Source organism: Phyllopteryx taeniolatus, chromosome 3 (assembly GCF_024500385.1).
Source record: "Phyllopteryx taeniolatus isolate TA_2022b chromosome 3, UOR_Ptae_1.2, whole genome shotgun sequence".
Lineage (NCBI taxonomy): Eukaryota > Metazoa > Chordata > Actinopteri > Syngnathiformes > Syngnathidae > Phyllopteryx > Phyllopteryx taeniolatus.
This window is the reverse complement of record NC_084504.1, coordinates 9,125,389-9,151,227: the sequence shown is the minus strand read 5'-3', so window position 1 is coordinate 9,151,227 and position 25,839 is coordinate 9,125,389. Positions and strand designations below refer to the sequence as shown.

Genomic DNA, 25,839 nt, shown 5'->3' with positions numbered 1-25,839 from the left:
TGTTGTTTTTTAATGTCTCTGAAATCATGAAAAATAAGGCCTGCCCATATTTTTGTAATTTGTTATTTTACTTTTTGCTTTTAAATCATGATTCTTATTCCTCTATTATATAGTTTTCCATTATTCTGTGATATGGATCCCCCTTTGTCTGAAATAAAGAATAAAGAGCTGCAAGACTATTTTGGTTTGCATGGAGCCTCCTATTTCGATTATAATCAGTTTAGAAGCCTAAACCAAATGAAAACCATATAAACTCCTCAATCGGAATAAACAGGTCGAATACAAATGGAATTTCATTCAGATTCACAGATTCATATTCCTTTTGCCACACCGGTCAGAAGTACAACCCCAATTCCAATGAAGTTGGGACGTTTTGTTAAACATAAAGAAAAACAGAATACAATCATTTGCAAATCATGTTCAGCCTATATTTTATTGACTATACTACAAAGACAAGATATTTAATGTTCAAACTGATGAACTTTATTGTTTTCAGCAAATCATCATTAACTTGGAATTTTATGGCTGCAACAGGTTCCAAAAAAGCTGGGACAAGGTCATGTTTACCACTATGTTAAATCATCTTTTCTTTTAACAACAGTCAATAAACATTTGGGAACTGAGGACACCAATTATTGAAACTTTGTCGGTGGAATTCTTTCCCATTCTTGCTTGATGTACAGCTTCAGCTGTTCAACAGTCCGGGGTCTCTGTTGTAGTATTTTACGCTTCATAATACACCACACATTTTCAATGGGAAACAGGTCTGGACTGCAGGCAGGCCAGTCTAGTACCTGCACTCTTTTACTATGAAGCCAAGCTGTTGTAACACATGCAGAATGTGGTTTGGCATTGTCTTGCTGAAATGAAATACTGCTTGTTGGCAGTATATGTTTCTCCAAAACCTGTATGTGCCTTTCAGAATTAATGGTGCCTTCACAGATGTGTAAGTTACCCATGCCATTTGCACAAACACAGCCCCATACCATCACAGATGCTGGCTTTTGAACTTTGCGTCCATAACAGTCCGGATGGTTCTTTTCGTCTTTGGTCCAGAGGACACGATGTCCACAATTTCCAAAAACAATTTGAAATGTGGCGGCACGGTGGACGACTGGTTAGAGCGTCAGCCTCACAGTTCGAGGACCCGGGTTCAATCCCCTGTCCCGCCTGTGTGGAGTTTGCATGTTCTCCCCGTGCCTGCATGGGTTTTCTCCGGGCACTCCGGTTTCCTCCCACATCCCCAAAACATGCATTCATTGGAGACTCTCAATTGCCCGTAGGTGTGAATGTGAGTGTGAATGGTTGTTTGTTTGTATGTGCCCTGCGATTGGCCGGCAACCAGTTCAGGGTGTACCCTGCCTCCTGCCCGATGACAGCTGGAATAGGCTCCAGCACGCCCGCGACCCTAGTGAGGAGAAGCGGCTCAGAAAATGGATGGATGGAATTTGAAATGTGGACTCGTCGGACCACAGAACACTTTTCCACTTTGCATCGGTCCATCTTAGATGAGCTCGGCCCAGAGAAGCCGGTGGCGTTTATGGGTGTTGTTGATAAATGGCTTTTGCTTTGCATAGTAGAGTTTTAAGCTGCACTTATGGATGTAGCGCCGAACTGTATTTACTGACATTGTTTTTCTGAAGTGTTCCTGAGCCCATTTGGTGATATCCTTTTCACATTGATGTCGGTTTTTGATGCACTGCCGCCTGAGGGATCGAAGGTCACAGGCATTCAGTGTTGGTTTTTGGGCTTGCCGCTTGCATGCAGTGATTTCTCCAGATTTTCTGAACCTTTTTGATGATATTATGGACCGTAGATGATGAACTCCCTAAATTCCTTGCAATTGTACGTTGAGGAATATTGTCATTTTTATTTGCCCATATTGCCCATCCCTAATGCCAGCTAATCAATTTTGCCAGCTGACGGAAGCTCCTGAGTACACATTTCTAAACAGTACAAGAATAAAAGTTTGCTTGGCAGCCAGTTTAGGCAGGAAATTAGTTGGCTGTGATTAAATCCCACCATCTGATCGTTGCAAAGTAGTAAAATCCACAATGCTTTAATGGCCTTCAGACTAACTTGGCTCTCCTCCAAATGTGTTTTCCATTACGATTTGCATAGCAGCCCATCGAGGGAGGAAAGTAGTTGGGCCTGAATGAATACCATAGCCCATTGGTTGCAGTATCCTTTCAGTATCATTTCAAGCATGATAAGCATGCGAACACCGTCTGCGAACAGCTCCGATTAGCCTCATGTTTGTGAACGCACCAGATGGGACAGTCACGCTCCTTTTGTGGATGAACAAAAAAGACAAACCCGATATCCAATCTTTTAGCTCCTGACAAAAGTCGGCGTCAACTTAAATTCAGTCCTGATGCGCTCATTTGCACCGGTTTGGTCACTTTATCAATGCGTATGATTTCACGCTTGTTTCTCGTGTGAGCAACAGTGAAAAGACGAGGCCGAATGAAGGATGTTGAACATTCGCCGATGTATTCAAAGTAAATAGCTGAATGGCTCTGAATTAGAAAACATCGCCAGCTTCACGCTCGAGTACATCAGCCCCCATGAAGTTCCCAGGAGTCCCAAAATGTTGGCAGCAAAAATATTTGCCTCAAAGTTCCTGTTTACTATCTGTTCCTTAGTAAGTCTGTCTAGTAAGTTGGGCCTGACGTTGGGGCCACAGTATGCTGGCTGCCAAGTTGTAACATTAACTAAACTTCTATTATCTTATGAGAAACTTTCAGTCTCTTTTTGTTTATTTTCTGTTCCTGGCAGCCTGTCTAGGCAGGAAATTAGTTATGCCTTAATGAATCCCACCATCTGCTGTTTGGTAAGTGGTAATACCCTATGCTTCCATTGCTTTGAGATCAATTTTGCTCTCTTTCGGTTTGTTTCCATTCCTAGGATACTGTCCATCTCGGTAGGAAATTATTGGGCCTGAATGAATCCTACTGTCTTCTGTTAGCCATATGGTAAAATCCAAGATGCTTCCATTACCTTAAGACAAACTTTGCTCTCTTCCCGTTTACTTTCAGCTCTGGATTGGCTTGGCAGCCCAACTAAGCAGGAAACTAGTAAGAACCTGAACAAATCCCACCGTCTGTTGTTGCCAAAGTAGAAAAAAAAACACTATAGTCCCATCACCGTAACACAATTTTCTCTCTCTTCATGTTTGCTATCTGTTCCTGGCAGCCTGATGACGTAAGAAACTAGTTGGGCCTGAACTAATTTCACCCTATGCTGTTTGCCAAGTGGTAAAATCTGCCATTGCCATTGCCTTATGACAAACCATTCTTTTCCTGTCTACTTTCTGTTTCTTCAATGTCCTTGGCAGTCTGTCTAACCGAGAAACTAGGTGGGCTGAACAAATCCCACTTTATGCTGTTTCCACAGAAATAAAATCCAATATGCTTCCATTTCCTTCAGGCTAACTTTGGTGCCATCATGTTTACTTCCTGTTCCTGCCAACCCATCTAGTTAGGTTGGATGGTATAAAGCTTCAGCATCAAGATTCTGGATCACATAACAGTCGCTGGAGGTCTCCTTAGATGAATAATCTTTTGGCTCACAAAGAGGGAAAAAAAGTCCCTGCCTCATAAATAGACTTGAAGAGCGAGATGATTAATTCAGACGCTATCGTAGAGACATCATCTGCTTCCTTGGTCCTATGAAAGTGTATTTATACCAAAACTCTTCACTGGGAGCCACCGAGATTATTCTGGTCCACCCTAACCCATTTACCAAGACACAAATAGACATGCAGCACTGTACTGTATGTAGCCCACCCGCTCATACGGATGGACATGGTCTCCTTGAAGTCGTTTTATGAAGGAAAAGACGGGTCTGTGTAAATAAGATATCAACACAGATAATCCACAAAACACAGTCTAAATAAATCTTGGGATAAAGATAGTAAGGAAATACTCCAGATCCAATACAATTGCAAGTAAAAGTAGTAATCTAACTAAAATAATACTTATTTTCGAGATTAAAGATATATTTCTTAAAAAAACTAAAAAAAAAAAAAAACAGATTGCAAGATTTAAAGTAAAATTTAAAGATGAAAAAAGTCAAATACAAGCGATTTTTACATTTCTGAACAGTTTCTTTTTCTTGGAAAAATACTGTTCTTGTATAACTCATTTAAAAAAAATACATTTTGTATCAGTAAGAGTGCCAATTTTTCTTTAAAAAATAGTTTTATTTTAGTACATTGTGTTCTCATAGAATTATTTATTTTTTGATAATGACTTCTGATAATAGTACAATTTCTATTATACAAAAATATGACTTTTTTTCTAAAAAGAAATAAGTTCTGCCATAAGATTACGACTTTTTTATTCTCGTAAAGTTAAAACTTTTTTGGTCATTTAAAAAAAATCTCTTTAGAGTACAAACATTTTGTTTCTCTTAATAACTCTTAGAATACAACTTTATTATTGTAAAATTACAACTTTTTCCCCTTAAATGTCATTTACTCTGCTAAGATTTTTTTAAGCAACTTTATTCTGGTAAATTTACAACTTTCTTTTCTCAAAAACAATTAGACTTTACAATGATCTGATCGGCTTGATCGGTATCGGCCAATAATCAGCATTTTATGCCGATCGGCTGATCAGCTCTGTCATAATTCGCCGATCCGATCAATGACATAACTGATCGGCTCCGCAAAAGACATTTACTCCACGTCGCCGTCGTGTACCAATCCATAAACTAGTTTTAGCATCGTCACGTGTCTTGTGATGTAGTACTGCTACTATCCGACGGCCAAAAAGTTTTACTTCAATCTTGTCGGTGAAAAAACATTCAGCGGTGTGTGACTTTTTTGTGGTACCTCAGACAGACAGCACGTAATTCCTGGATCAGACTACCAGACAAATAGGGTCTTTCACGATTGCACTATGTCAGACTACTGCAATAAAATCTTGTATTGTATACCACCGCATCCCGTCTTTTACCAACACTGGGCTTTATCTTGTCAAATCAAATGCGACCAGATACACACGTTACCATGGCGACGACAACACCAATAGGTCGCACAAATGTATTGTGTGGGGGTAAAAAATGATAAAATAAGGAAAAATGTGTAGTGGTCATTCAGTGGACGTTCATTTGCGGATTGCTTGAGGTATGTTCACGTACTTTTAATACGATACGGCTCGCAAGCAGGCAACGAAACGTTCTGTAGCCTAGCAAGCTAGAGCTAGCTAACAGTTGTACGTAAACATGCCGGCATTCTGTTGAATCATGCTCTACAGTTTCGGTGTGTGCGAAGTCATTTAATTACAATAAAGTAATTTAATTCCGCTAAGTTAGCACCCATTATTTCTGTCATGTTATAATGTTGTAATGTTGGTTTGACCTGACTGAAAACTTAAACTAAAGTCAGTGGCCAATCCTTGAATGCTCTCTAGAGGTCATTAATGTTTTACCTTTTGTCTTAAATGCTAGCGAATACCTTTGAAGATACTCAGTATACAGTACACAAGTATATACAGTAAATGAACAAGTCCTTTAAATAGACACGTTCCTCCATCTTGTGATCGGATCGGTGATAATTTTTTAAAATTCGCTAATCGGCCCCAAAAATCCTGATCGTGTAAAGCCTAAAAACAATGTTTTTGATCTGGTAAATTATAACTTTCCCTCAATTTATTTTAATCTCATAAAATATATTTTTCTTAAAAAAAAAAAATGCACATTTTTTTCTCTTAAATGTACAACAATTTTATCAAAAACATACGTTTTTATTCTTGTAAAATCATTTCCCCTCATTTTAAAAATCTTTCCTGAGAGTAAAACTTTTTTTCTTGAAAAAAGAAAAAACAATGTATGACTGTATACTGGTATACTGGTTTTTGCTAATATTTTATTAATTGTCATAAAAATTTAAAACAATTAATTTAAAGATTATTATTTATAAATACATATTAAAGTAATTTCCGACATTGCTCTCAGAAAAATAAATTTTTATTCTTATAAAATCCCACCTTTTTCCTCCCTCATTTTTTTTATTTTACTAAGATAATTTTTTAAATAAAAAATGCAACTTTATTGTCAGAAATTTATGATTTTCTTCAGGAAAATTAATGTTGTTTTTTTTCGCGTAAAATGTAATGTTTTCTCCATTTTAGAAAAATCACCTGACGATGACTTGAAAAAACTTTTTTTCAAAAAAAATACAACTTAATTATTGTAAAATACAACTTTTTCCCTTTTTTTTAACTTTAGTGAGATTACTATTTTTTTCCCAAACTTTATTCTTAAGAATACGACTTTTTTTCTTGAAAAAAAATTATATACTGTATAATTTCCTGTACATGGCCTATCATTCATTTCTTTCCACTTACTGAGGCGCTGACTCAAGATACCATTTACCATGTGTCAAGACTCATTTGCAGTCATTTTAATAAGATTATGTCATGTTTTGACTAGTTAGGGGCTCATACCCCCGCAAATCTGACACCCCGAGCCCCAGAGCGATTTATCTGAAAACAGCTGCTAGCATTTAGCTTTTAGGCTAACAAAACAAAGGCTTCATAATGCATATGCATTGGGAGCCTTTCAAGTGGCGCTTTTTGTTGTCAACTCTGCCAGCAGAAAAAGTGCATTCAAGGGGGCCCCCGACCCCCCTCCCTTGCTCTTTAATAATGTAGAGGCCTGCTGCTGCTGGGTCGTGCGAGTCTGCACAGGACAATTTCTTTCACAACTTCCTAGTGACGATAAGCGTTACAGAAAATGGATGGATGGATGGAGCTTCCTACTATGCCACCCTTCCTTCAACTACCCAATAATTTAATTGACTTGCTTCCTAACATCATTCCCAACTTACTAGTGTACCTTTCTTTTCATTATTGATGCCTTCCATCACAACTTATTTCCCAACTTTTATGCATTGTTTCCTTCATAATTACCCACTTCTTGTTATTTATTTCTTTCCCTCGCATATGCCTCCTTTCCAACTTTCGTCCTATATCCTAACTTCTTTCTCAACTTCCCTCTTTACCACCATTCCTGCAAGAACCCCTTTTTTAAGTCATTCACTGCCATGGTTGTATATGTTCGCCAACTAGAATCGAACTGTTGGCTGCCACCGACATACAGTATATGTTCGTCCATTTTTCAACGGGTAGGCATGGAAGAAAATGTCACCCAGCTTGTCTTTGAAATTCATGCTTGTAAACCACCGTAAGGACTAACAGATCCCTGTAGATGGCGGTGAGATGCATCGCTTTGGATTCGATATCAGTATAGCACAGTAGAAGATACAGATAAGGTGGTGAATCTCGGCTACTCATCTTGATTAGGCGGGACAGAAATGTCAGCATGTTCGAAGTTGGAAAAGGTTAGGCACCTGGCACTCATTTATATACAGTACTGTCAATTTGAAATGTCCCTTTTTTAACAAAGGGATGGAAGTTTTAAACAGTTTTTTAAAATCAAATTCATTTATGAAGCAAAAAAATAATTAACAGATTAACCGATTATTAAAATAATCATTAGTTGCAGCCCGAATATACTAGGGCTGGGCGAGTATGGAAAAATAATGATCACGATAATTTTGAATGATATTGAAATCACGATTAATAAACACAATTATTCATTGATTCTGAAACTATTTACAGTATTCAACTACCAAAACTCAACTTCAAATATAATTTAATAGAACAACTAGAAAATAAATTAGTAGCAAGTAAAATAATAACATATTTAGCAACAAAAATAAATAAATAAATAAAATAATAATATAAAATAAAAATAAATAGAGCCATGGCTGAAAGCATTGGCATGCCTGGGGTGACTGTATTGTCTATTATATATATTTGTGAAGAAAAAAATCCTTCCATCAATTTTCTGGCATTTAGCAAATTGAAATAATGTTGGTAATCCTAATTGACCTAAAGCAGGTCAAACTGATTTCATGTCCGACAGTCAGGGGGTAAAAAGTGTCTTCCTTTTTATACAAAGCCATGACTGGTTCTGCAGTTCCTGCTGTATGCGCCTTGGCCTCTTGGGGGCAATGTGCTGTGATGCATGCATGGAGCTGCATATTACAGCAAGCTAAAAAAGAGTAGAAGAAGAAAGTCACAATAAAACTTTATTAAACTCGTTTTACACAGATTAGGAAGACTATATGCATGTATTGTTATATTGTCTTACATATACAGGGTTATATATTCTGTTTTTAACAAATCTATATATAGGGCTTCTATATTGTATATATGTTACTACGGCGTTTGTGGGTAAATATCTGTTATTTGAAGATAAATCCCTCCCGTGATTTTATGCTAATGTTAGCTACCCCATCAATAGGGTTTTCCATTGACTGATAGCATAAGATGTCGAAACGATGTGTGTCTTGTATTTAAATATTCAATGTAAGTAATTCATTTTGTTGTACGTTTAGTTACAATTACTACAGGTATATGGTAGGGCTCCACGATTATGGCCAACATAATAATTATGATTATTTTTATCAATATTGTAATCATGATTATTAATTATGATTATTCCTCATGTCAGGAAAAAAAAAATATTTTTATTGCACTACTTTTTAACTAGGCTTTACACGATCAGGATTTTTGGGGCCGATCACCGTTCAGCTACTTTAAAAAAACGATAACCGATCACCGATCCGATCACAAGATGGAGCAATGTGTCTATTTAAATGACTTTTTCATTTACTGTATATACTTGTGTACTTAATTGCTAAAAAATTATAGTTGCAATAAATAATGTATATTTGTTCATCTATTTATGCCAGTGAGGCATAGTGACAGACAGAACAAATAAATGGTTTTCTATTAGATGGCAGGAAGTAAATACAGTAATTAATGTATCCATTTTTTGTGACATTTTTGTTTGTTGGTGTGCCGTGAGATTTTTCAATTGTAAAATATGTGCCTTGGCTCCATAAAGGTTGGAAATCACTGCTCTAGTCAGATCGTGTATTCTAATCAGTCAGGTCAAACCAACATTACAACATGACAGAAATAATGGGTGCTAACTTACTGTAATTCAATTACTTTATTGTAATTAAATTACTTCACACACACCAAAACTTTAGAGCATGATTCGACAGAACGCCTGCATGTTCGCTTCAACCGTTAGTGCTAGCATTAGCTTGCTAGGATACATAACGTTTTGTTGCCTGTTTGCGAGCGGTATCGTATTAAAAGTATGTGAACATCGATCAATGATGTCATTGGATCGGCAAATCATGACATTAAAGCCGATTAGCCGATCAGCATAAAATGCTAATTATCGGCCGATATCGATCAGGTGTAAAGTCAATTTTTAACAAACAATATGTAACAGTTTCCAGTTCAAAATTAATCTTTAAATAGGACTGAATTTACCCAAGTAAATTGTACTTCAGCAAGGGATAACTAAATAAATGTGCTATTACAAAGTGCATTCACAAATTGCAACTTAATGGAAGCAAATACAGTTAATACATAGAAGGCAATAGTTTTAGGGTGCAAACACCGACTTTACATTTGAAAATCCTCGTCGTCAATATTGTGAATTGTCAAGGACGGTATGTCTCCATTGTTCTACTTGACCATTGGTCAGTCATGCACGGTCACAAACTGCAAAGAACTCGCCAGTTTTGATTTCCCTCTCCATTTTCTCTTTTTTTCATTGCTGCCAGGCCAGCAGAAAAGTTGACATCAAGTCGGCGGCTACAATGATTGTTAATAGTGTATTATTGTGACACGCCACCTCTCCACCAACGTGCTGAGAGAAAACTTCATATTACAAGCTACATATATTACTATATTGGAGATCAATGCCATTGTAGGCTTTTATTTTGATGTTGGCACCGGAGAGCAGTGCCGGATCTTAATGAAGCCTTAACCATGCGTTCCGTGGTTGGCTGACTAGGCTGTGGGTACTGCTGCAAATGAAGCACTTTTCGTATGCAGCAGTGCCCACATTTTAAATCTAAAAAATTGCAGACGATCGGGCTCGTTTAATCGTGGAAGCCAAAATTGCAATCACAATTGCAATTAGATTGACTGTGCAGCCCTAGTATATGGTATTAACAGAGAGTGTGTCACGGTCGTGAGAAAAGATGACTCAGTTCATGGAGTGAATGGCGAACGCCATGTAAAAAAGCCACTGACATTCAACTCGAGCCATGCAGTGAGCCAGTATCGATCGCTCGCGGCGCATTTCTTAGTTGTATAGGTATAGCGGTGCCTTGTGATACGAGTGAGCCTTCTTAGTTTTTTGAGATATGAGTTGTCATTCGGACGATGTTTTGCTTTGACTTGCGAGTGCAAACTTGAGATATAAGCGATGTATGGTGGGTGTGAACTCAACTCATGTCACAATAAGCAGCAGTGTAACACATCGTGAATTCTTTTTCAAAAAAGAGGCTTCGAGCTGTTTATTGCCACTCCTAGTTGATGTTTACTGTCAAATTAAACATAAAACAAAGAGAAATACACTTTAAAACAACCAAAGAATGCTCCTTCTAGCTTAATAACACATAATTGCCATTGATGGGCTAACGGATATCATCGATCTTTCCGGTGTTATAACCTTCTAAACAATGACACAATTTGACAGACAATACAACAATGCGCACAGGCATATATTCTTTATCCTCTGTGAAAAAAAATAATATCATGGGAGCTTACTGAGTCATTTACAGTTGTGAAAATCTTCGTTTGTGTCTTCATGAATGCATTATAAAATGCCCCCTGGCAGCCAAGTCGCGCACACCAGACGAAGTCTCAATAATCGTGATGTACAAACTGTCTAATTATTTACATTCTATTTATGTCATGACTTTATGTTTTTATAAATTATAATATTAGAGAGTGCTATTTTACAAACACATTACAAACAACTTTGTTGGGTTTTTGGGGAGACTGGAACAGATTAACGGCATTTCCATTCATTTCAACAGGGACAAATCTTTTGAGTTAGGAGCGTGGTCATGGAACAAATTAAACTTTTCTCTCACGGCACGACTGTTTCTGTAAATAAATGATTATTTTGCCATCCAAAGCACTTTCTCAGGCTTCTTTATGTTAGTAGTGGGTTGAGGCGTCTAAGTCACTGTTCTGCTCGACATGTTTCTTTTCACAAAAAGCTTGTTTTCTCCACTTTATGTTCAGAAACAGGGGTTCTTAGTGAAACCAACCCATGTTCTACTGCTGATTACTAAAGAACAGTAAAAGCTAGAAAAAAATCTGTCTTTTTTTCTGGTGAAAGAACACCATCTACTCTTTCTTTTAGTAATTGTTCACAGAACACAATATTCCGTAGGTCTTGAAAAATATGAGAAAATGCTCTAAAACGGCTGGCAATATGGGGAACTCAGTGAATGAGTCAACGTCTTGTGTCTTAAATCTGTCTTCCCTCCCAACTTCCTTGTATCCCCTCTTTCCTTCCATCCACCCCTTCCTTCTTAATCTACCCCTTTGTGTGCTTTATTTCTCCACCTCCTTCAAGCCTACATTTGCAAGCCTTCTTACTATACCTTCCCACCTTAACTCTGTCCTTTCTCCCAACTTCCTACCATCCTCATTATTTTCTTTTTTTCCCAACATGGAATCACCATTTGTCGTGTGAGGCAAACATACTGTACATAGTCATTAGCAGCACGATAATCAATCTACCTCCCAGCAGATCAACACCTTACATAAGGCTCCAACACGCTCTGGGTGATTGAAAGCGAGGCATTTAGGAGCGGACGCTGTATTTACATAAAAACCCAGCAGTGAGCATCCGCCGGAAGCTAACCCTAAGGATGTATGTGGAGCTGAAAGGGGGCGGGAAGTCTTCATAGGAGAGCGCTAAGAGGATTAAATACACACATTGACGTTCATACATTTTGAGTGTGTAGACTAGTATGTGCGCATGCACACACTGTACAACATGAAACACGATCATTCCTTCCTGAGGGTCGACTGTGCACAGTGACCGATGATGTTTCGACGTGTTTTTGATGACCGTCTAAATACGTAGCCGGATCCGGTATTTGTCCCCGAGGGGAGGTCTTCATTTAACTAGAAAGGCACTCGCAGTAGACCTCCGCCAAGGCAGGATGGGCCTAAATTAGTTGAAATAGATACTCTACAAGACTAGGTTGGTTGGTGTGCTGGTAGGTTGGTTGGTTGGATGGTTTGCAGGTTGGTAGATTAATAGGCAGGTTGGTTAGTAGTAAGGCTGCATAATATATCGTTTTAGCATCATAATCGTGTACCATGTACGTGTGCGCAATCGTCACATTGCAGGGTCCTGCCAATGTTGGTGTATTGATATGCAGTCAATCAACTGTAATATTAATTAGTGACCAGCAGAGGGACCTGGTTGGACATGCTAGTAACAAGAGCACCCATGTTGCGGTAAATTATAACCCAACAAACAATATACATGGAGAAGCCCAGGGTGTTATATACTTATTTTTTGGTATGACAACTATTACTGAGGACATGGGAAACAATTACACCCCTGCATTTACTGTATCTCTCTTCAGAATGTGACAAACAAATGCATGTCGCAACAGATTACACTCAGGGGCCAGGGGGGAGAGCCACAGCATTATTGAAGGGACAAACTTCAGGTGTACACAACGTGTCTTGCTTAAACTAAAGCACTCATATATAGAAATACTAATGCATATGTTAAAACATAAGTGTAAAAAAAATGATTAAAAACAGGAATAGTGTTAGGAATGCGCAAATGACTAGAGTATACTGTAACTGGGCATGAAAAGAAATGATTTAACTTCATGTCTGGCTGGACTATTGCTCAATACTGGAGTGCATATAAATAGAGGTAGACTTCATACAAATGACTCCATATACGTTTGTGCTCTACTGAGCATAGTTTTTCTAGCGAGGGAAAAAGAGAAATGTGTGCTGGATTTCACGTTATTCTGTTATTCTGGATCTTTTTAACATCCCAATATCTATCGCAGGGTTAAAGAAAATTGCAGTGTAATTTTTCCCTCCCCCGATGTCGTGCAGCCCTAATTGGTAGGTTGGTATGTAAGGTGGTAGGCTGGTAGGTTTAGTTAAGTACGTAGGTTGGTTGGTTGGTTGATAGATAGGTTAAACCGGTGTTAGGTTGGGAGGTATAAGTCTTATTGATCTAATTTTGAAAGCTGAACACAGTCTTTGTGGACTTTAAATGTGAATAAAAGAAATATTTTATCACAACTCCAATGAGATGATAGAGTACCGTATTTTCACGACAAGAAGGCGCACTTAAAAGTATTACATTTTCTCCAAAATGGACGGGGTGCCTTATAATACGGCGCGCCTTATGTGTGCACCGAGTTCCAAAATCTGTAAATGTTGTTGTTTGACTTTCATGAGCGCTCCGCTTGACTGACTGGGAGCATTTCCTGCCGACACGCTGCTTATATAGAAGAAAGGCGGACGTGACCGAGGACAGCATGGGGACGTTAAAGGGGGAAGGCTGCGCGTGAAAGAGGACGCTAAAGGCACGCCCCCAGTAGGTATATAGCGCCGGTATGAGCATTGTGCAAAACAACATCGGTATGGCTAAGGACCCCCGAAAATGGCACCTATGAAGAGACACGCTTACAAAGCACAGTTTAAACTGCAAGCTATCAGTTACGCGGCGGAACATGGGAATCGAGGAGCCGCGAGAGATTTCAAGATCAACGCATCCATGGTTCGCAAGTGGAGGAAGCAGGAAAACACCGGCATCATTGCTGAACAAGACTGACTCCGACAATGACGAGAGGGAACCCGGCGTGTTTGATGGAGAACTTGCTCAGCTGTTCATTTCAGATACAGAAGATGAGGACTTTAATGGATTTGTGGATGAGGATTGATCAAAAGATAACGGGAGTACATTGTTAAATACTTCAATAAAGTACAACCGAACTCACTTTTGCTCCCGCTGCCTTTTTAAAAACATACGCTAGCATGCATGCATGTTTTAAGCTAGCATATGTTTTACCATGCCTGTGCCCAATAATACGGTGCGCCTTATGTATGTGTTAAATACAGAAGTAGACCCCGTAACTGAGACTGCACCTTTTGCTACGGTGCGCCTTATGGTAGTGAAAATACAGTAGATGTTCTTAAGGTGTACTTGAGCTCAGATGAAGCGTGTACAGCCTTGGTCAAGATAACCCTTTACACCACAGCTAGACCCGATTGACTGGCTGACATACTGTGGAGAGCACTCGCAAGGTTCTCGGAAGTAAGAAGAAATAAAGAATGGAACTCGATAACCTCTCTCTGTAAAGGCCATCGCCTTAAAGCCATTCATCCTCCGGGAGCAATTTACAGTCGTCATATGTCAACGCAAAGCACACAGAGAAGAAGCAATTTGAACTCTCAGTGTCACAATGTTTTCATGCAACTTTGAAGGCACATTTAATTGCATTCAATTAAACTTTATTAAATGTTTTTAGTATTTATTGTGTTGTACTGATTGTAAAACAATTCTTTTGTTTAAAGTAGCATCGATCATTTTACACTTGAGACAATGTGAGTCCCATTATGCACAAGTCATGGAAACAATAAGTCCCTGCCCCGGAACAATGTGTCCCCGCACCTTATCATCACGGAATACAGATATAGTAATCCTCCGCTACATCGCGGTTCTTGTGTCACGGTACCATTATATTGCAGATTTTTCTTGAATCTTACTGTTTGTACAATATTTTTGTGTTATCCATTGCTCTTGCTCTCCATCAATATTTATAACATTTCTTTTAATATTATTATATTATACTTAGGCCTGCCACAATTGCAATTTTTTTAGAACAATATATTTACACAAAAACTATATTATTATATAGTTATATATATATTATTGATTTTTGTTTTGTTTTTTAAATACCACATATATAATGATATTACAGCATAATAAAGACTTTTACACATCTTACAAATTCTGCCTTGGTGATCAAACACATGAGCACAACTGTGTAATGTTCTCTCATTTAATAAATCAAAATAGGGCTGCATTTCACAATAAGAGCAAGCAAATAAAAAGCTTCCTTTTTATACGTGTTCGAATAAAGTGCTGAACTGAAGATAAATAAAGTTTGACTTTCCCCTTTTCTGTTGGCATCTCGACACAACAGTGAACTCTCAAACAATTTTACATACTTGAATTTAACAAATCTTAACTGAACCGTTTTAGAGGTTATGTTGTTTATTCATTTACCTTGGTATTTTTTTGGTTTAATTTAGGTACTTCAATAAAACCCAATTTTATTTTGGTAGAATTTTTAAATCACTTTCCATTTGTATTTTTTTTTCAATTTTATATTAATTTTATTATGCTGCCTGAAGTTAATCGCATGATATTTAATTCAATAAAAGATTTTACTTTTTTAAACATTGTTTTTAAAGATATTCCTAATCACCATGCAAATAATTAAATGCATTTATTAGGCAGTGCAAAAAACAATTAACCACTGTTTATATGAAAAGGTGGAAAAAGCAAAACAGTTAAAGTTAACATGTTGGCAACACGAGTCTAAACCAAAAGTAAAGATAAAATGTGTGTGTGTGTGTGTGTGTGTCAGTAACAAAACACCACTGTGAGAGAGCCTCCAGTAAATCAGAGAAGTGCTGAGTGAGGAAATAATGATGAGGAGGAGGAAGGGCTTTTATTACAAGGCAGGAACAAATGAGAATGCATTAGTGCCCACCAAGAACGATGGGGTGTCAAGGCATGGGGGGGGTTATTGGCCTCCGGCACAGGTGGGACAAGGTAGTGAAAAAGACCAGAAGTGGACTTATTGATACTACTTTTTTGATACTCTACTATCCCCCCAAATGGGAAAATTGCTGTGTTGTGTATGACTTTCACACACAAAACAACAACACAGGTAAAATAGCTTTGACTCGTAGTGTGAAAGGCGCTACTGGCACTGAATCCTGCTGTGATACTGTACTGAGGCCACAAAATGCTTCGGTCAATTCCGTCCACCCATTGGTTGTCGATGCCTTTTATACAGAAGCGGGAAACGGGAAAACAACAACTTGGACTCTCTGCATGAAAGGGACAAATGACATGGCATCTCGCTCTGAAATATCCTCTCTGAGATAAAATCTGTTGGGTATTCTTTGTCCCCACCATTCTATGTCGGTGCCTTTCACACAGAAAACATGGATATGGGTAAAAGATGGCTTCATGTGGCACCGTGAAAGGTGCTATTGACATCGTATCGCCTTCAGATATGACCTCTCTGATGGTCTATAACCTCTGAAGCCATGAGATTGTCAGGTCAACGTCGTCCCCCCAGTCTGTGTCAGTGCCTTTCACAAAGAACAGTGACAAAAGAAAAACCCACCCTTCACAGACAGTCTGAAAGGGACTACTGACACAGCATCCTGCTCTGATACTACCTCCCTGATATCCCCTTTTACCCCAGAATCTATGAAATTGTTGGTCCAAGTCATCCCATCCCCTTTCCATGTATGTCCCTTTCACACGAAACAGTGACATGGGAGGGGCTTATTCAAAATATGCGATAGTTTTTAATTATTCAAGTCTTGCTCTGTGTCCCTTGTCTATTGAGAGCAGTTGCTCCTGTTGACTCCATGACAGCGAAAACCATATTTAGTGATGCTCCGCTAACCATCCTAGATTATTTTAGCGTCGAAAAACAGCTGCAGGCAAAGCACCGCCGCAAGCTATTTTGACTTCGGAATGGAATATGAAGGCGGCAACACGGAGTCAAAAAGCAATTGTCCACATTTTCCACAACTTGATACTCCAAGACAACTATAGACGACTATTTGTGGACCCCATAAAGGAAATAGCCTCTTTTTTCTTTAGCACCGGAAGACACGAGTACATGAGATGATGCCTCGACGTTCTCAGACTACAGGGAAACTGGAAACTGAGGGCCATGTGCGGCTAAGCGGAGACTGTGGCGTGCGACGTACAGAGTTAAGTCACAACAATATGGTCAGCTAAATTGATCATTTCTAGGGGTATGTTGTCATTTGTAGCAACCAGCAATGGTTAATGTGACACAATTAATTAGATAGAAGTGTAAATGCAAAGTGGAGACTATGGAGTATAACACTCCGGTGTCCAGAGTTAATGCGCAACAACATGTTCAGCTCAGGTTAGCATTTATTGTTATTTGTAGCAGCCATCAATGGCTAAAGTGAATAATTTTATTCAAGGGGAGACTGTGAGCATAGTGCATGCACGTTACACATTGAGGAAAACACCAGCAATCGACAACTTCATTCAGAGAACAAACCAATGAGATTGTGTTCAATAAGTCAACATTTCTGCTATTGATTCCCAAAACGTGCGATCATTATTGTGCTTGAAGTTGGACCGTAATGCGTCATACCGTTTCTTTTTTCCCCCCTGTGCTTTCTGCTCTGTAATTATTGAATGAGTTGTAATTGTGCTATCGCAATTGAATAATTTTAAATATTTTATTTTATAATTATCAATTGGATATTTATTTATTTATGTATTTTAGTGTGATATTTCATTTACTAATAATTTTATTATTTTCTCAATCTGTGCTTTTTCTTGAGTTGTCTTATATTTTTTTGTATTCAATTTCAATGTTTTATTTGCCAATTAATTTTAATCTGTAAAATATCGATTCGTAAATTTGAATTACTCCTAATTCCAATCAGTTTTCACTCTTCTTTATATTTAGGCAGTTATTTGAATCTTTGTTATTTTTGTATTTAATTAAATTATTTTAACGTGACTTTTTTTAATGGAATTGAAATATTTAATTGAATAATAAAGCAGTATCAATTTTAAAACAATTTAACCAATATTTGTAATCATATTTCACTCTAAACTAGGTCATTATTATTATTATTATTATTTAATTAATTTAGATTTCTTTTTCAATTTTCCTTTTTAACTCCACTCTATACTTTTAAGTACAATAGTTAATGTAATCATATTAATGTTAATTGTTTTTATTTAGGCGTCACGGTGGCCGACTGGTTAGAGCGTCAGCCTCACAGTTCTAGGACTTCAAAACGGGCCTCGCCTGTGTGGAGTTTGCATGTCCTCCCGGTGCCTGCGTGGGTTTTTTCCGAGTACTACGGTTTCCTCCCACATCCCAAAAACATGCACGCTAGGTTAATTGAAGACTCTAAATTGCCCGTAGGTGCAAATGTGAGTGTGAATGGTTGTTTGTTTCTATGTGCCCTGCGATTGACTGCCGACCAGTTCAGGGTGTACCCTGCCTCTCACCCAAACATAGCTGGGATAGGCTCCAGCACGCCCACGACCCTCGTGAGGATAAGCGGTACGGAAAATGAATGAATGAATGTTTTATATTCTGTTTTAATATTTTACTTTTACAATTATAACATCAATAATAATAATAATAATAATAATACAGATAATGCACAGTATTTAGTTTTGTTGCTGTTACATTCTGCTTGCATGCGTGACACAAATGGGGCAGTGACCCATCCCTTTTCCATGCTCATTACTGCCACCTAGAGGAGTGGAGCGGAAAAGGCTCAGCCTCATGTTTTTTTTCCCTCTCTCACCACTCAAACGAGACTTTCAGATGTGTCAGACTGTTGCTCCTTGGTGGAGCTCTTCCCCCACCCCCACCTCCGCCCGTCATCTTTCAACACTGCTATCGGGGCCTCGTTTGACGCGGTCCCATTGCCATGGCGACATAACAACACATCAGCAGAAAGACGTAGCTTACTGCCCGCCGGCAACAAAGTGCACCAGTTGTGTTGAACGTGTAAACAGGGGGAAGAGGTGGCTTGTCTTTGGCACTCTTGGAAAATCAATAGGGTGCGCTAAACATCCCACGGACATGCACACACACACAAACACACACACACACAGACTAGAAGTGGGAGTAAGTCTCGAGTCTTAACATGCAAGTTTCAAATGTCAAATCCCAAGTTAGTGTTGCAAAAATACAGCAAGTCAAGTGAAGTTCTCACTAAATTTCAAGCAAGTCAAGTCGTGGTGCCTTGAGATATGAGTGACCCCACTTAGAGTTTTTCGAGAAAGGAGCTGTTGTTGGGCTGAATTTTTGCTTTGACTTGAGAGCATAAATTTGAGATACAAGCAGCAGTGGCCCTGGGACAGATTTTTGTACTGCTCTCAGTAAACAAGAAAAAACAACAAATTCATCAAACAAGAAGAGTCCAGTTCCTTTGATTCAACCTTTGCAGAACTATCGTGACCTCCTGGATGACTGAGAATCTATGCAGACATAAAGAAAAATCAAATGTGTCTGTTGATTTTGTGACAGTAAGCTAATAAATATCAATAACCTAATAACATCGTTGCCTAAGTCATATTTCAAAGTTTTTGGAAAACAAGAAAAAAAACACATTTTTAGCAAACAGTTTTATTGATTTGGTCATAGTAGGTTAAAAATTACAGTGAGGAGAAGCGGCTCAGAAAATGGATGGATGAATGAATTAACACTATTAGGCTAACAATATAGAAATAGAAATCGTTAGCCTAATAGCACAATTGCCCAACTGATTTTGAACTTAAAGTACTGTTACCAAATCAACATAAAATAGAATAGTGCTTACTAAAAATATGTTTTTTCTTCTTTTCTGAAAACATTTGTAGGCCTATATGACATAGCCAAATATGCTATTAGGCTAACAATATGTTTTTCTATAGAGCGAAATGTAGTTTACTTCTTTTTACGCTTAAAAATGACAAGTGACTTCTGTTCAAATATCCTTTGCTTAATGTGTTATAACTCAGTGACTATCAATGCTACTTGTTAGCTCATCTATGGCATTTTGTATTGCGTGTTAGCATTTTTTTCTATTGATTTTGCCACAGTGAGTTAAAAATGACTTAGGCAATTAGACTATTAGGCTAACAATATTTTATCTATGGGGAAAAATATTAGTTTTCAGCGGTGATATTTCTTTAGCGGAGAATATTGCCGCAATTGGACTTTTTTTTCCCCGTCGTTTGTTTATGATACTACAACCACAAGGAGCTTTTCCCCAACATTGAGTTCCCCTCGCCGACTAAACGGGACAGGAGATTTGAACCGTTCCTTCTATATGCGTGTTACTCACCAACGGATGAACTAACGGCTAACGGCTATGATAACCCAGCAGTCGTTTGTTTACATTCAAACATTCCTGAGTGACATCATGCATGCTGTGATTCTGAGATTACAAGCGCTTTCCACCGTTTGTGTTCAAAAGGCTTTGCTTAAAGGGTTATAGCTAACGCAACATTGATGCTAGTCTCATTAGCCCGTCTAAGGCAATTTGCATTGTTTGTTAGCATTAAGCTAAACAGCCTCTTTTTTTATATTTTATTGTTGAACGTGTTGTTAAAGTCGAACCAAAGTTGTTGGTGTGTTGTTTCTAAATAGATTAAATATTTTGAAGGTAAGTGCTGAAAACACGCAAAGACTGAGAACAATTTAGACCTGAATTGTTGCAATATACTGTATGTATTTGATTGACAGCTGCAAGTTCCGGGGAGGCGGGATTTTCAGAGCATTGAGCAACATGCCCACAGCGTCTGCAAGGTGAAAGTAACGTCTCAATTGTTGACCATTTTGGAGCCTACTTTGTCATTTTTTATTTTATTATTTTATATTCATTTATTAAGCGGCTTGTTAAGACTTTTCTGTGATGTGTCAAATTTACAAGACATTTTTTTGGTCTGTTTGGTTCTTCTTTATTTGTTTACGATGACGACGACAATAAAAGTAGTGGAAACAAGCAGCGGTTTGCTTGTTTCCACTACTTTTATTGTCGTCGTCATCACCATCATCATCATCATGGTTAGCCTCTTGAAAGAAAAATACTGGTAAGGAAAAAAAAAAGGAGCTCTCAGGTGGCGTTGGGAGTACAGAGAAGCGCCAGTGGGGTCTTTTTTAAGTTGTGTGGGGAATAATTTGAGGCCATAAACGAACACGACGGCCTCGGAACAGAGGAGATGAAAGCGGGTAAATCCTACGCCGGCGTGCGCCCGACTTCATGGGGGAACTGTTTGAACTCGGTCGCTTTTGAAAAGGGAGGATTGAAGTATGACATGGTGGGGGGGAAATGAGTGGATAAAGATAAAAGGGGAGAAATTGTACAGAAGAATGGAGTATGCAAGGTCTTCACTGGCACTTGACATGGCAGCAAATACGATACTTTATACTCAACATCCAGCCACTTTACCCTCTTCCCATTTCAGTATCTCTGGCAGCCTGTATAGGCAGCAAATGAAGTTAGCATATCCCCATTGGTGGGTAGGAACGCGCTACATTTACTCTGTTCCATTTACTCAAGTACAATTTTGAATAAATTGTACTTGTCAGAGTAGTTTTTGTGAAGCATACTTTTTTCCTTTACTTGAGTATTTATGTTAAGAAGATCCAATTTACATGGATTACAGTCACTTTGCTCTCTTCCTTTTTCATTCTCTGCCGCAGCCCGTTTAGACATCAAATGAATATAGAATGTTCTTTACAATTAAGGAGGACACTTGAGTTTTGGGGTAAATGTTACTTCCTCATGGTGTGGAGGACAATCAGTTTGCTCTCTTCTCATTTCAGTTTCTACTGGTACCCGTTGAGTAAGAATGTCCTTCTTTTTGTATAAAAAAGGCAGACATGAGTTTTGGGGTAAATGTTACTCCCTACTGACATGGACGGGAATATCTTTGCTGTCTTTCCATCTCAACCTCAACTGCAGCCCGTATAGGCAATAAATGAAGCTAGTATGTGCCAATTTTCTTCATATAAGAAGGCCAAAGCCTTTTTGGCTAAAACATTGTAACCAACTAGCATGGGGGACAATTGCTTTGCACAACTGAACCTCACCCGCAGCCCCTTAAGGCAAGAAATAAAGTTAGAATGTTGTTAGAGGCTAAATTTTGGGGGGTAAAATCAGACTGGCGCACAGAACAACCACTTTGCTTTCTTCCTCCCTTACGCAACAAATGAAGTTAGCGTGCCCTTATTTTATTACAAAAAAGACAAGACACTCAACTTTTTCGCTAAAATGTTGGACCGCATTGGCATGGAAAACAATCATTTCCACCCATCTAGGTGATAAATGAACTTAGCGTGTCCTTTTTTCTTTCTTTCTTTCTTTCAAGAATAATCTTGTGTAAAGAGCTTCACCACATCCAAAGACAAAGACTTGATTATCTACACAGCGCAGACACACAGAATGCAGTACACAAGGTCTTTGCACTAACACTGCAGCTTCTGTTGCACTTAGATTATGCAAGAAAAACTTGGCCACATGCTGCTTCACCAAGTCCAAGGACAAAAGATTTTGTACAGAGCAAATTTTGACTAATTTGGAAGGACGGTTGAAGACACTGACCAACACTATCTTACTCATTACTTCCTAATTCCCAATGCAGCCTATTTAGTCAAGTCTACATTAATAGCACCTTTTGCTTGTAGTGAAATCATTATGCCTCGGTTGTTTTAGGACATAAGAACTCCAAAAAATAGCCTTGCTGAAATGATTTAAAATAAAATTCAAGTTGGATTTAGCATGGCTGACTTAGCAAGTACAACATCATGACGGCCATGCGCACAGACTGCAGTAGAAAAGGACTTCTTCCAATTCAAAACAGGAACCAAACATTGCTAACTTGCTGATTCCGTTTCCAGTTCTACCACAGCCCATCTAGGCGTGTCTAATTTAATAGTACTCTTTCTGGTAATGACGTCCATTTTGTCACCTTTGCAAAAACGTCGTAGTAGTACTAGAAAGTACCATACCCTTGTTAATTCTGCAAATTTACAATGAGATATGCTATTTCTTTCCATGAGGAAGTTTCTATTAAGATCACCAAAAGTCCCTTTGATTTCTACAACAGCCCAATTAGTCGGGCGTGAATTAATAGCACTCTGTTGCTGGTAGGGAACCCCATTATGGCTCAGTTGCTTGAGGATGTAGTGACAATACAACACTGCTTTATTGAAAGGCTAAAAGAATAATTCACATTTGTTGTATCGTGCCCATCCCAGCAGGACCATGTAGCCTTGCTAATTGACAATTTTCTTTTTAATCCAGGGTTTTTTGGGTCTCAACTCAGAATTGGCCAAAAATGCAGGTTGAGTAGGACTACGCGTTCTATTTCGGGAGTTTGCGAGGTGTCAACATCACCAATTGAGCATGGAAGCAATGACTGACTCGCAGCTTTGACATACAGTGTCTGCCCGACTACGCTTCCCCTTCAACTGTGTCTGAATTTGACTTGTCATGTCCTCCGCACTCTCTCAACCGACTGTCGTGTCTGCAGGCTGTTTTGACGTCTCTTCTCAAACACACAAAATGTATAAAAAGGTGTGGGTTTTTTTTCAGCAAGAGTGCAGAAGAAAATAATAGTAAGGTCCACTACAGCCCATTTGGCAACATTTGACGATAGAATGTTCTTTTCTTACAATAAAGTCAGACCCTTCCCTTTTTCTGGTAAAATGTTGCCGTCTACTTGAGTTGAGGACAACCACATTTCTCTCCTCCTAATTCGACCTCCACTGCAACCCGTTTAGGTTGCAAATAATGGTAAAATGTCATTTTCTTACAACAAAGGCAGACACAAATATTTCAGTTTAGCGGTAAGGAGGACAATCACATTTCTCTCTTCTTATTTAGACATCTAATGCAGCCCATTTAGGTGACAAACAAAGCTAAAATGTCCCTCTTGTCTTCCAATAAAGTCGATAAAATGTTCATGTTTACTGGTAAGGAGAACTGACGTGTAACGCTAGTGCCCTCATGGCTCATGGTACAATACGTGCTAAACTCCCCCGCCCCCGAAAGAGGCTCCGGACTGCAGGGTGAACATCCTAATCCGTCAAGACCATAAACCAGTGAAAAGAAAACATGGCCTTCCTCCTCCTCCTCACTGTGTATCCACGGTCACGCTCCATGAAAGCCAAATGTTCACCTGTTCCCCTCGCGCGGCCTTTTGTTGTTTGCGGGGAGCGTTGACGACCAATCCTGGCAGAGGTCAACTTGTGTTTTATGGGAGTTTTAAATTCAAAGTGTCGAGTCTCTCAGCCGAAACTGAGCGCGAGACGTGCACCTCCCCCTCACGAACAAATCCGCCTGCGCGAATTAGCCACGTGTTTGCTAACTTTCTGCTTAGTCGGCGACCAACACCCCGAGGAGACGGCAATACTAATGAGGGTTAAGCTGTACAAGGCTGAGCCGAGACGTGATTTGTGCACAGCCAAATACAATTAAAAGATAATAAACCGTAATAATACCTCAGAAATAATTCACTTATGAATTAAAAACAACATACAGGAACTCTAAACAACCCTGTGCAAATTTGTTGTGGCAAATTTGCCTGGTGAAATGTTGACCCCCCCAAACTCACATGGAGGGCAATCACTTTGCTCTTTTCCTATTTCAACCTTGACAGCAGCCCAATGAGACAACAACTGGAGTCAGCACATCCCACTTCTTCATACAAGAGGAGCAGAGATGACTTTTTTGAGGTCAAATATTGCTCCATACTCACATGGACAGCAATCACTTTGCTTTCTTCTTCTATTGCAGCCCGTTTAGGAGCCAAATCAAATTAGCGTGTCCTTCTTTTCTAACAATATAGGACGACACTTCACTTTTTTCTGCTAAAATGTTTCCCCCAAGTCACACAGAGGACAGACAATTTGTTCCGTTGCTATTTCAAATTCTAATGCAGCCCGTTTAGATGACAAATTAAGTTAATATGTCCATCTTTTCTAACAATAAAGGCAGACACTTGATTTTTGGGGAGTAAATGTTAGTCCCTTCTGCGTTGAGGACATCACTTTTCTCCCTTCCTATTTCAATCTCGACCGCAGCCTGTTTAGGCGAACAAATGAAGTTCGTATGTCCTTCTTTTCCAACAATAGCAGCAGATACCCAACTTTTTGAGTACAATCTTGCTCTTTATTGGCATGGATGACATTTCCTTTGTTCTCGTCCCATTTCAGTAGCTACAGACGCCCACTAAGGCAGCAAATTCACTTAGAATGTCCTTCTTTTCATACAGTGAAAGCAGAGAATTAACATTTTCAAGTAAAATGTTGCCCCCCACTGGCTTGGAGAAGAATCACTTTTCTCTCTTGCCATTTTCATTTCTATTGCACCCGTTTACTCAACACAGGTTTTGGGGCAAATGGCAAACTCTCTGCTGGGCATGGAGGACCATAACTTTGCTCTCTTCCTATTTCACCCTCTACCGTTGCCCATTTAGGCAACAAATTAAGTTAGCATGTTCATATTTTCTCACAGTAAAGACTGATGCTTAATTGCTTTGGGTAAAATCTTCTCTTTCACATTCTTCCTTCTGCAGCCCTTTTATGCGACAAATGAAGTCTGAATGTTGTTCTTTTCTCACAAAAATCGTCTGCTGAACTGAACAGTATGAAAGTGATATGAATTGGTATATTTGTGGGCCACTCGCCACCGTATTGAAGCCTACAAAGGTGGGATGCCGCAGGTGGCCCCCTTCAACAAGTTCCCCCTCCGTGGCAGCTGTAACGATCTGAAGGACGTTTTATCTACATTAGAGACTTCAACAGTTCTCCTTAAGCTCTGATCGTCTCTCGCACATTTTTCCTTTTTCCAAAGTAAAAATAAATAAAAAAGCTCTCTCTTTCATCTTTTTTCCCCTCATTTGCACTTTTTTATGAGCCCAAAGCGATTTTTGCGTGGAGAAGCAACATCTTAAATCCCAAGTGTGCCGCCGGTTGCTAAGGAAACAACGGCCGATTCCCCTCGTTGTCACCTCATTTCACTTTATTAGGCACCCTTGAAAAATGTAATGGATTCAAGACAAGAGCTGCATGTTAAATTCATTCATTCCCAGCAGCATTCCAACACTTTTTTTTTCTTTCCCACACACGCATGCCAG

General features: G+C 38.9%; 1 protein-coding gene across 4 annotated transcripts in view; it reads right to left on the bottom strand.

Moving 5' to 3' along the window:
- Positions 1-25,839, bottom strand: part of fras1 (Fraser extracellular matrix complex subunit 1) — a 242,070-nt gene that overhangs the window by 183,757 nt on the left and 32,474 nt on the right. Inside the window, exon 1 of one of the 4 annotated variants that reach the window (XM_061766874.1) lies at positions 23,881-24,019. The exons of the other annotated variants lie outside the window; for them this stretch is intronic. The gene's annotated coding sequence lies outside the window, so the exon portion shown is untranslated. Of the gene's footprint in view, positions 1-23,880; positions 24,020-25,839 lie in introns of those variants that run through there. 4 annotated transcript variants of the gene reach the window in all.